General features: G+C 33.1%; 1 long non-coding RNA gene across 8 annotated transcripts; it reads right to left on the reverse strand.

Moving 5' to 3' along the window:
* Positions 1-603: 603 nt before the first annotated feature.
* LOC107873483 lies at positions 604-9459 on the reverse strand. 8 transcript variants are annotated; one of them, XR_007056984.1, is made up of 6 exons: positions 9327-9459; positions 8600-8666; positions 7081-7180; positions 5961-6061; positions 4776-4885; positions 604-3994 (listed from the first exon to the last, which is right to left on the reverse strand). It is a non-coding gene; the product is annotated as an uncharacterized LOC107873483 (long non-coding RNA). The 8 variants fall into 8 exon arrangements; XR_007056985.1 differs by having other exon boundaries at positions 604-3730; positions 3883-4885; XR_007056986.1 differs by having other exon boundaries at positions 604-2932; positions 3676-4885.
* Between the last annotated feature and the right edge of the window lie 3563 nt (positions 9460-13022).

Below are 13022 nucleotides of genomic sequence, written 5' to 3' on the forward strand. Positions count from 1 at the left end.
GAACTTTATAAGCAAGACAAGTTTTTAAATAAGTATAAGTAGCATTCCATCTAGTATCACATTCTTCAGGCATTACTATTGATCTAAGTTCATTTTTTTCACATTTAACTTTAAATTCTCTCACTCTTATTTTTTGATTATTTCCTTGAATAAAGCCAATAGCAAGCCAAACCTTTTCAATATAAAGCTCGAAAAGTTCAAGACCATCTTTTACAATTAAATTATATATATGACAAGCACACTTAACATGAAATATTTCAGGTAACGGTAGAGAAAGATCAGCTTTTAACTTGTCAATAGTAGTCTTGTTGTTATATGCATTATAAAAAGCAATACATAAAATTTTTCATTCATACAATAATATTCTGTAACTTTAGTAATAGATCAGAAATAAATTTGTCAGTATGTCTAAGATCTTCATCATACAAAAAAACTAAAATACGTTTTTGTATATCAAAATTATTATCTATCCAGTGACAAGTAATTATTAAATAATCATTTTTATTAATAGTACGATCAATATCAGAAGTTAGAGCAATTCTATATTGAACTAGATAAGCGCACGGACCTAACATTGACGGTTTATAGTGGCTAGTGTTTTGACACTCTAAAATAATATTTTGATATAGTTAAGCATTATGGAACTGTTAATAAGTCCAACGGGTATCTCAAGACATATTGCTCAAAATAAATAAAAATGATATAAATTTACATGAAAGACTTCTTTTTTCTAATCTTGAATTTCTGAATTAGACATTGTAATTTTCACGACTCAATGGCAATAATCTTAGTGGCGTCCTCACGTCATTACAAACTTGAAGTTGGTAGCACATTCTGGCAGTAATCTTTGTGTCGTACACGTCATTACAAACTTCTTGTTGGTAGCGCATTCTAGAATTTTTCTTCTTCGACGACAACTTTCAACCAATTGACATATGATAAATCACTTTGGAATGTCATTATTTAATATCCACCTACGATAATTTCATAAAATTATTTTATAATTTAATGTAATTACGACAAAATATCTCATTTTGCCAAGTACAAGAAAAAAACACAAACTTATATTTATCACTATCTAGCACCTCTATATTTGATGTTATCTCTTCCATCTACTTTCATCTCCTAAATAAATATTTCTAATCGATTATGTATAATTATCAATTCAAAGAGATGCACTAAAGTATCTACTCCTATCAGTATGAATTCATATGAGTCATCTTTCTTCATTTCAAATTATCAACATACTGTTCTATAATTTAGCCTAGGGATGTATATCTCTAGCTCACTGTCATTTCAGGCCAATTAGAAGACGAACTTTTCATCTTACGAAGTTTTTAAACCAATAAATTGTGTAGATTTGATAAATTAAAATGTTCGAGAAGTTATTATCACCATACTTTCCTTTTTTACCGTCTTCCTTAGCTCCCAGACAAACTACACAGGGCAATGCTTAATCTACCAAGCTAAAGCCATTTTTAATTTATGAATATAGCATTGATGTACAATTGTTAGTGCTACTAATCAAAAGAAAAATCTAATCTTGTAATAATGAAATAAAACATAACTCAAATGAAAGATCTGATCGATCTGACATCAATATTTGTATACTTCTCAGACTATACATGCCACAATTACTAAATACTCTTGCTAAAACATTCTCTAAAATGAAGTATAGGTTTATTGTAAGCAAAGCTTTTATAAATCAATCATTTTTTTTCAACATCATACCTCTTCTATATTTTGGAAACAACAAATAAAATAGCAGTCTGTCTTAATTTGCTCAAGCCATATATAAATTTAAATTATTCATAGTTCTTTATCATATACACTATCTTAAAATCTCTATGATGGTAGAGTGTGTTTGATGAAATGAGATTAAAAATATAGTGTATAAGAAGCTTACCATGATACTTTTGGCGATTGTTCATGTATCATAGTCATGCTTTCTAAATCAGGGTTATGAACCTTATCTATATTAACTGCAATTAGCTAAATCTTCGGATAAAAAATATCAACAGTCAAAAGTATTTTCCAAAATGATAAAAAATTAATTTAGCTTCTAGTTAATATCAGTAAGCAGATAATAGAAGTAAAGACTTGCAAATACCTGAAGCTTGACTTTCGCAGTCTACAAATACATAGGCCACACATTTAAGTCAAAAGCTCATAAATTTCTATTGACCCCGCTGTCTCAACTTTATCTAAATAAACATATAAAAATTTATTGTCCTAATTTTTGCTAAAGTAGTTTACATAATAATGAAAATCATAATTGCCTCTTATTCCTGCTTATGGATATCTTTATATATGGTCATCTCGAGTGCTTTTTCTCCACATAAGGAAACTTCTGTTAATATATTGCAATATAATTAATTTTCAAATTGTAGATTATTTGTGAATAATGAAGAAACACTTATACATTTTCTTATATTCACTTCATAGTAAGATTTATTTTTCATTTTTCCTCCAAATGGGATAAATCTTGGACTATTACGGCTCTATGTGCACACAACATTTCGACTCGTTGATGGCTAGCTGTAGGTGCACCAAAATAATTAGCTACTCTATTAGACTTAAGCATCCTTGTTATTTTGGGAATGTCCCATAGACTACTAAGCAATGATTCTTAGATCATCAACATCATTTTTAGGAATAGTCTACTTAATCCAGTTGAGATATTTGACAATTAAGGCATCCAAGTCTTAAATATTATGTATCCCAATCTAAAATAATACACATAATGTGTTGTCTTCTAAAGGCCTATTATGAAACAATAAAAAAATCTCCACTTTAACCACGAAATTGGAGAGATATTAGGCAAAACAATAATAATATCAACCATAAATTTCAAATAAAAAATCGAAAGAAAACATACCTAACATTGAAACACCAAATGGAGAAGATGAAGTTCATACTGAAGATATAGTCTCTGAAAGTTTGATTTGATCAAAATAAATATCAACAAATTAAAGTGAATAAAGAGAAATAAGGAAGAAAATTCACACCCTAGAACATTAAGAGGGAAAGTTAGAATAAGTCATAAAATTAACAAATAGGGAAAAAATGAAAGAAATTTAGGAGGAAATGAGATAAAAGCTAACCTGACATCCGCAACACAAGAAGATGAGATAAAAGAACAGATAAGTAAAAATAAATTTGAGCTTTTTTCTGTCTGACGAATTATATCCAAAGAAATGAATTGTGTGGAAAGAGAGGATTTTTATTAGTGTGAAATTATTGGTTTGCCCTTGGTCGTTCCTCCACCCGCTTTTCCATATAGTAGAAATTTTAGATGTTATGCTATCTCAAAGAAAACAGAAGGGTGTCTGCTAAAATTTTCTGTTTGACAATAGCAAGGAATTGGAGAACACTTGAACCATCCTTTAAGATGCCCATCAACCAAAACCCTCCCAACTACAAATATATTTTTAAAGGTTAAGGAATCAAATAGAATCATACTTTGGTAATTGCATCAATTTATTAAGACAACATCCGACTAATAACCACCATTTCGAAGATAATCATTAAGACCAATTTAATTTTAAGAAGAAACAATGATTACCAAAAAAATAGCACTTGTTAATGCTTAGAATAACTTCTAATTAAAGGCATAAAAGGTTTACAGTTCACTATGTTACCTCTCCATAAAGAGAAGTCAGAAAAAGGATGTACCAGGAAATTTCTTGCAAAATATAACAAGTTCTCCAGTGATATAAATATGGCACCCCTATCAAAACCAACCACAATATGTCAGTGGTGAACCAATAGTGGAAGGATCAGAAAGGGCAGAAGAACGTAAAATATTGATAAGCTCAACCACCAGTGCTTTCTTGTTTCTGGATGCCTTGAGAAGGGAAGGAATGAGAGATGCTGATGTACCTAAAGTCAGTAGATAGATTCTTTCCTTGCCAACCTATTTCCTTCCATTGCTCAGATATTAAATCATGGAGTTCTTCCACAGGGAAGGCAGCTTTCCACAATGCTCGTAAATCTTTTTTTTTGTTAAAAGAGAGGAAGAGAGAGAGTGAGAGATGAATAGTGAGAATGTAAATTCAACCTTAATGGAATAGTTAAAATCCTTTAAAATGTTTGGTCTTAAGTCCATAAGGACATGGCCAAGATATTTTCAAATAGAGAATACCTGACAATGAAATTTACATTCCTTATGGACTTAAGACCAGGAAGGTCCGACAATGAAAACCATCATCACTACTAGGAGGGACTGAAACAGGCTTTCGTCTTTTTTTATAGCTTTCCTTATATTTGCTGCCTTCCAAACTACATATTTATGTTTCTGCTCAAGCTGTTGACAGATAAAAAGGTCAAGGAACAAGGTCACAAATGGAAACAACAAACACGTTAAATAGACGGGAAAAACACACAGAGGGTAAATAGAGATTACCCATACATAAAGACATATTTATTCAAACTTACAAGACCCACAATGATGCGGGGAAAAACTGTATTTGCATTGTTAGACCCTGTACCCACCTCCAACCCCAACTCCCACCCAAAAGAAGAAAAAAATAGGACGAACGACCAAGTGAAAAAAATATATTGATATTATTGTGGTATGATGAAAACTCACATCACGCTGGAGTTCACCGAACTGTTCAAGGATCTCCAATATATACATTATGCGGAACGAGGATAAACCGGATAGAACAGGCAAAGTGTTTTCTTTACAAATACAAGTCAATGACCATTAATTTCGATTAAGAAAAGTTTAAATATAAACAAACGTCACATGATGTAGTTTAAATGACTCTTACAAGTCCGCTTGTCCAGCTAGATCTTATTCGTCTGCCTTTGTGAAAAGATTCAATGCAAATCCCTCCAAATGCAAATGATCATCGGGCGTCAACTTCAATGACTTCTTATCCTATAGAAATACAAAAAGAAGAAAAAATATTCAAAAAAATAGAAAGAAGACACATATAACATTAATACTTAGGTAAATCCCCAGCTACGAACTCATGATAACCATTATATATGAGCAATATTTTTTTGATAAGTATAGTCATTACGATGATCTACTTTATTTTAGCCTGATGAATGATTGGTCACTCTTAACAAAAGGAAAACTTGCCTGACCCTGACCTTGAGTTAAAATATGTTAAAAACATATTAGGTAATTTTATGTAGATACCAAAATGCTCTATTATTTCAGAACAAAAATGTCCTACCTAAACAAGTTTTCTAGTTTCTATCCCCCAAGAAACAAATTGTATATCATACGGCAAGCAGGAATGATGTCTATGTTTATTAAGACAAGAAATGTTGATGCCCATTATATGTCAACTTTCCTCAATTTCTACTACTTGCAAAAATGGCTAGATATTCTTCAAACTATCATCGTAAGGGACGTAAGGATGAAATTATGGCCCCAAATAATGCAAAGAGAAAATGAAAATATAGAGTGTTTTTCAAAGCTATACTGAACCTCACAAATGAAGTACAGGTTTCTAACAACTGCTATTTGTCCATTAAGAGAAGAGGATCAAGGCAACCAACTAGAAATATGCACAATTACAGGTCTAGCGATATGTAAGAATAAGTTAAGAAAAATAATTTTTCTTATCAAGGAAAATTCACTAATTAGCAACACATCCAGAAAACAACTTAATCTAAACAGATATGGGACAGAAAGCTAAACCTGAATCTTTCCATTCAAAATCATAACGAAATAATAATTTACATATTTTTCTCCAAAACATAGAGAATCACTGCTAGAGTCGGCGTGCCCCTTCTATGATCAACAAAGAAGAACACAGGGAACTTGGAATGGACTTGGTGGACCCCTTACAGCTTTGCTTCCTCTAAACCAATTTGGTTAATTATATACAAAAACATTGTCCTTCTGACCTAATCATTTAGTTTCACCATTCCACATATTTTTTTTAACTATGATATCAAGAACAAATTTCACCTGGCAGCATTGAAGAATGGAAATATACCTCGTACATGAGTACAACAGCCAACCCTTGAATATGATCAATGCAAACATTTTTCCCAAAGAGCTTGGAAAAGGTAGTATTTCCTCGAAGTGATTCAAGACCTAGAACCTTTGTTTTATTAATTTCCTCACGAAGCAGAGCGTTTTATCAAGAATGGATGTCAAACTATGGTAAGGGAATATTTACTTAATAAAATGCCAAACATAACAAAGCCGGACAAGGACTACTCTTTGAATTTTACATTTTGAACACTAATCATGTAGGCAGTAGAACAATAATGATACTTTTTTCACAAGCCTCCCAGTGATCTGCTAAATGATACATGAGTCAATAAACTACTCTTATGCAACCAATTTAAGATTCCAGCTCAATGTTCACATCAAAATTACGGGTCTTTTTGAGAATGCAGGTAATCTGTTACTTGTAGTATTAAGATAAGAAATGTTAATGCCCATTATATGTCAACTTTCCTCAATTTCTACTACTTGCAAAAATGGCTAGATATTCTTTAAACTCTCATCGTAAGGGACGTAAGGATAGAATTATGGCCCTAAAGAATGCAAAGAGAGAATGAAAATATAGAGTGATTTTCAAAGCTATACTGAACCTTACAAATGAAGTACAGGTTTCTAACAACTGCTATCTGTCCATTAAAAGAAGAGGATCAAGGCATCCAACTATAAACATGCATAATCACAAGTCTAGCGATATGCAAGAATAAGTTAAGGAAAATATTTTTTCTTATTAAGAAAAAATCACCAATTAGCAACACATCAAGAAAACAACTTAATCTAAACTGATATGGGACAAAAAACTAAACCTGAATCTTCCATTCAAAATCTTAATGCAATAATATTTCACATATTTTTCTCCAAAAGGTAGAGAATCACTGCTAGAGTCGGTGTGCCCCTTCTATGATCAACAAACAAGAATACGGGGAACTTGGAATGAACTTGGTAGACCTCTTACAGTTTTGCTTTCTCTGAACTAATTAGGTTAACCATATATAAAAACTTTGTCCCTCTGACCTAATCATTTAGTTTCACCATTCCACATATTCTTTTTAACTATGATTTCAACAACAAATTTCACCTGACAGCATTGAAGAATGGAAATATACCTCGTACGTGAGTGCAATAGCCAACCCTTGAATATGATCAGCACAAACATTTTTCCAAAGAGCTTGGAAAAGGTAGTATCTCCTCGAAGTGATTCAAGACCTAGAACCTTTGTTTTATTAATTTTCTCACGAAGCAGAGTGTTTGCTCAAGAATGGACGTCAAACTATGGTAATAGAATATTTACTTAATTAACCACAAACCAAAGAAGAGGACTGCATAACTACTGCTAGATATTATGCATAAAATGCCAAACACAACAAAGCCGAACAAGGACTACTCTTTGAATTTTACATTTTGAGCACTAATCACGTATGTAGTAGAACAATAATGATACTTTTTTCACAAGTCTCTCAGTGATATACTAAATGATACATGTGTTAATAAACTACTCTTATGCAACTAATTTAAGATTACAACTCAAAGTTCACATCAAAATGAAGGGTCTTTTTGAGAATGCAGGTAATCTGTTACTTGTAGTATTAAGACAAGAAATGTTAATGTCCATTATATGTCAACTTTCCTCAATTTCTACTACTTGCAAAAATGGCTAGATATTCTTCAAACAGTCATCATAAGGGACGTAAGGATGGAATTATGGCCCCATAGAATGTAAAGAGAAAATGAAAATATAGAGTGTTTTTCAAAGCTATACTGAACCTCGCAAATAAAGTACAAGTTTCTAACAACTGCTAACTGTCCACTAAGAGAAGAGGATCAAGGCATCCAACTATAAACACGCATAATCATAGGTCTAGTGATATGAAAGAATAAGTTAAGGAAAATAATTTTTCTTATCAAGGAAAATTCACCAATTAGCAACACATCCCGAAAACAACTTAATCTAAATTGATATAGGGCAAAAAGCTAAACCTAAATCTTTTCATTCAAAATCATAACACAATAATATTTCACATATTTTTCTCCAAAACATAGAGAATAACTGCCGGTGTCGGCGTGCCCCTTCTATGATCAATAAAAAAGAACACAGGGAACTTGGAATGGACTTGGTAGACCCTTTATAGTTTTGCTTCCTCTGAACTAATTAGGTTAACCATATACAAAAACTTTGTCCTTCTGACCTAATCATTTAGTTTCACCATTTCACAAATTCTTTTTAACTATGATTTCAATAACAAATTTCACCTGACAATATTGAAGAATGGAATTATACCTTGTACGTGAGTGCAGAAGCCAACCCTTGAATATGATCAATGCAAACATTTTTCCCTAAGATCTTAGAAAAGGTAGTATCTCCTTGAAGTGATTCAAGACCTAGAATCTTTGTTTTATTAATTTCCTCACAAAGTAGTGTGTTTGCTCAAGAATGGACGTCAAACTATGGTAAGAGAACATTTACTTAATTAACCACAAACCAGAGAAAAGGACTGTATGCATAAAATACCAAACATAACAAAGACGGACAAGGACTACTCTTTGAATTTTACATTTTGAACACTAATCATGTAGGCAGTAGGACAATAATAATACTTTTTTCTCAAGACAAAAATTAGTACATACCTGACTTGTAATTCTATCGAGCTCTTTTGTTAAGTAAACCCTGTTTTGTGCATCCTCCTGCCATAACCTGCATCATAAAAAAAGGTTAAACCAACGCAATTAAGGGAAATATTTGTCGGAGAAGCTGGAAAACTCATTAGTCGGCGAAATATAAGGAAGTTGTAGTAGCAAACATGGAAAGCATTAATGACGAAATTGGGGATCACACCCCAACTCCTGCGAACCGGGCATTGGATCCCCGACTCTGCATTATTATGAGAAACCAATCTTTACGGAGAACCTATTGGAAGCTACTAATAGTCTAAAGGTGCAATTTTTATGGTTCATTAAAGACCTTTTCACTATGCTATGCACAGGCCTGGGAGAAGCAACAAATTAACCAAAAAATATATAATAGAAATCTAATGAAAACCTGATTTTTTGAGGAATTTTCTCAAACACATAGGAAAAAAACATATATTAAACTTTTGGGGCAATAGAGTCATTGCTCTCAAGCGACTATAAAAAAACTAAATAAAATCAACGTGAAACAGATAAAAACAAGATAAGAAGAAGAAAATAGATACATAAAATAGATTGGATAATCTGTTTTTTCATCCTTATATAGTAGAAATATCCCAACTACATTCATGCATAACAAACTTTCTGGAACCCTACACTTATCTATATGTTGAGAAATTAGAAAATAATTGAACAAAATTAAAACAAAAATTGAGAGAAAACTTACCCAAAATTGGAAGTGAAGACTAAGCCAAAACTAAAAGGCAGAAGGGAAAAAGGAAAAAAGTTGGTTGAAAAGCAAATGGGGTATGTTGGTGAGCAAGAACAGGGAAATGCTTCTAGTCTAGATTCTAGAATTATGTGTTGGTGTAAAATGACTGTTATACCCCTGGTCGTCCCTCAGTTCATCTTTCTATATAGTAGAAATATTTTTTAATAATATAGATAAATAATAAATATATTGTCCATGGAGACTAAAAACATCGGCCCAACAAGTACTTCTAGGAACACCATTAAACATAGAATTATAAATTACATGAATATAATGAATAAAAGCATCCAAAGAAGCAAAAGTGAAAGGTAAACAATCCACAACTATCATTTTCGCTATTTCTTCCCGATTCTTTATTTTATTATAATTCTTAATTAATTGACTGCTTGTTGGGTTCAATTTAAGTTGTGCTGGACCACTAACAGTCTTACCACCTTGTGCAATAATTAACTCTCTAGCGTGTCTATTTCTTAAATATCTCATCAATGAACCAGTACCTCCTTTATTGCCTCCAATTTTATGCTCATATACAATTTCACAAATATTGTATTGAACTTTACTTTCTCCCCCTATTTTCTTAAAAAATTCCCATGCAATACTAGTTCTTCTATAAGCTCTTCGGGCATGGGAAGGACGGGGAAGAATGTAAGACCCCGAAAGATATTAGCTCAATCAAGCTCACTATTGTACGTAAAAGGGGTCCAAGAGTTAGAAAATTTCTCTAAGTGTTAGGACTTAGTCAATTTTGAAGCCCCTAAACTTTAATAATTTTATTTTTGACCTTCACGACATTGGAAAGTTAATTTCAAGTTGATTCATGATTGGGGATATCAAAGGTACATCTCGGGTGAGTTTCATAATTTTTGAACGAGCATAACCGCATGTTTCGAAGTCCAAAATAGTAGCTTCACTAGGATAAGCCTACAGTGTGCACTCCAGTGCACTACTAGGAGTGCCCACGGTGCAGGGCTTAGACCGCCAGTCCAGAGCCCACAGCGCCCGGCTCATCACCCAGCTCTATTTTTCCAACTTTTGTTTCTGTTTCTCTAAGGGTAATAAGGTCTTTACCTTTCACCCATTTGGTCCATAACACGGGATTTAGGGTTCTAAAAGCATAATTTGTTATCCTATTTCACAAAATCCTCTTTAAACAAGGCATCTTGTCTCAAGAACAAACCCTATCCTCCACAAAAGAATCAAGGAAATTCAAGCTTAATTTTCAAGAAAGCCATTAGGAATCTTCACGAATTCTTCAATTAATATATGTGTGATGTTCATTCATGGGTCTTTTATAACGATGGAGTCCAAGAATCTATTTTCAAGTTTAAACCCATGATTTTTACATGTTATTATGAGTTATCTTCAAGTAGCTATTATGAACTTTGATTCAATTATGTTTACCAAGTGTTTTCCTTTGAATTTACCCTTGGCATGTTTGAATGGTGATTTTTGCATGTTACATCCTCAACCCATGATTTTAGTATTGAGATTATGTTTTATATCACATGATTTAACTATTCCCATGTTTAAACTTATGACCCTTATGTGTTTGATAAAATGCCTAAGTATTGAATGTTGAATAAGGATTCCCCTCTGTGGTTTTATAGTTTTCATGCGGTCCTATTGTTATTGCTATCGAGTCCTGGGGGTTATGAATAACTAAAATTTAGCTATTTACTTAGTCTCAGTATATTTAGAATGCTTTCAGACACGTATGAGCATTGTCAGTTCAATCAATTATCATGTCAGTCAAACTTAGACCAGTTCAGTAATAAGTGTTAGTTTAGTTAGGAGTAGGATTCAACATAGGGAGAACCTAGGGATGGGGGATCACCTTCCAGTTAGGACTGAGTCCTTAGTAGCAGTCCCTAAGTTCTAGAACTATGTAGCCAGCATAGCATTAAGAGATATGACCTGCCAGTTTAGAACTGACATTCTCTCAGCAATCACCCACTACCTTAGGAATGATCTTTGGGGTCAGCCATCAGTTTAGGACTGACTCCACAACCATTGTTAGTACCTGTGGCATGGTACTAGCACCCTTCTAACTGGGTCATAGTTTAGACCCCTATCAACTCAAATTTGGGGCATGTCAATTAGATGATACCTCCTACAGTTTCAGTCTCAGTTTAGTATTCAGTATAGAATTCAGTTTCAAGTTTGTTTGATCATAGTATACAATTACCAGTTATTGAACTATTAGTATTTTAGTATTTCAGTCTACAGACTAATTCAGAATCAGGTTATATGCTTGGTTACACATTCTCAGATTTTTCAGCTTTCATGCATTTAAACTCAGTTATCTCATGCTATTCATTTAGTCATTATCTCAAGCACATAAACCCATGTATTTCAGCCTAACCTCATCTCACATACTAGTATATTAAAAGTACTGATCGCATACATTTTCTTTATGCTATGATGTCTTATATCATAGGTTTAGACGCTCAGTTTTTTCATCATGCTTAGATAGATTAGCCTATCAGCAGCAGTAGTCATGGTGATTCCTTATCTATCAAGAAACGTTTATGTTTATATCAGTATTTCAGTTTGGTAGTCAGTCAGAGTTAGTTGGGGAGTTGTACCATTAAATTTTTAGTTAGTTAAAGGCTTTTCAGACTATTTCAGACAGTTATCCAGTTTATCAGTTGTTATCATCAGTCTTATCAGTATTGTTTTCAGACATTTTTCAGAACTATGACTTAAATCACATATTTAAGTACTTAAAAGCTTTGGTACTATTCAGTTATTTCCATACATATGTATCTTATTACATTATTATTCAATGCTCATAGCAGGTACCCATTCATGGGTTAGCTTGTGGTCTTCGAGACTGCAAGCACCATGTGGCATTCCAGGTGTACTCTTGGATATTTACAAACTTGGTATCAAAGCCTAAGGTTTTACAGTGTCCCAGGGAGTCTGAAAAGTCACATTGAGTAGAGTCTTATGCATGTATGTGAAGCGTGCCACACTTATAGATAAGAGGCTATAAGACGTTTTAGGAAAATTTTCCCTTCTTTTAGTATTTATGTCATGCGAAAGAGTATGACGCTATATTTAAGCTCTCTTTCTAATTCATTCTTTATTCTGTTATAGAAAATGCCTCTCAGAAAGAATAATGGAAGAAAGAATGGGAATCATCCCACACCTCCTCTATTCAGGAGATTCCCTATATGAGCACGTCTCTCACACTGAGATCAAAGCTGCCTTTACTATCTTAGCTCACTCAATAGTAGCTCAGAATAATCAACACGCTTCTATCCTAGCCAATCCAATAGCTAATACCGCCGCAGCTCGGATTCAAGATTTTACCTGAATGAACCCTCTTTTATTTTCTGGATCCAAGTCTGATAAGGATCCATAGGATTTTCTTGATATGGTTTAGAAGGTTATGACTTCATGAGTGTCACATCTAGTGAGAGCGTAGAGTTTTCTAATTACCATTTCCATGATATAGTTCACACCAGGTATAAGTAGTGGAAGAGGGATAGAGATGTTGAGGCAGGGCCTATAGAGTGGGAGGATTTTGCTATGACCTTCTTAGATAGTTTCTTCCTTTTAGAGTTGAAAGAATCTAAGGTACAGGGGTTTATCAAATTGAAGCAGGGTAGTTTGAGTGTGAAGGAATATTCAGTTAAGTTTACTCAG

This window comes from Capsicum annuum, chromosome 6 (assembly GCF_002878395.1).
Source record: "Capsicum annuum cultivar UCD-10X-F1 chromosome 6, UCD10Xv1.1, whole genome shotgun sequence".
NCBI lineage: Eukaryota > Viridiplantae > Streptophyta > Magnoliopsida > Solanales > Solanaceae > Capsicum > Capsicum annuum.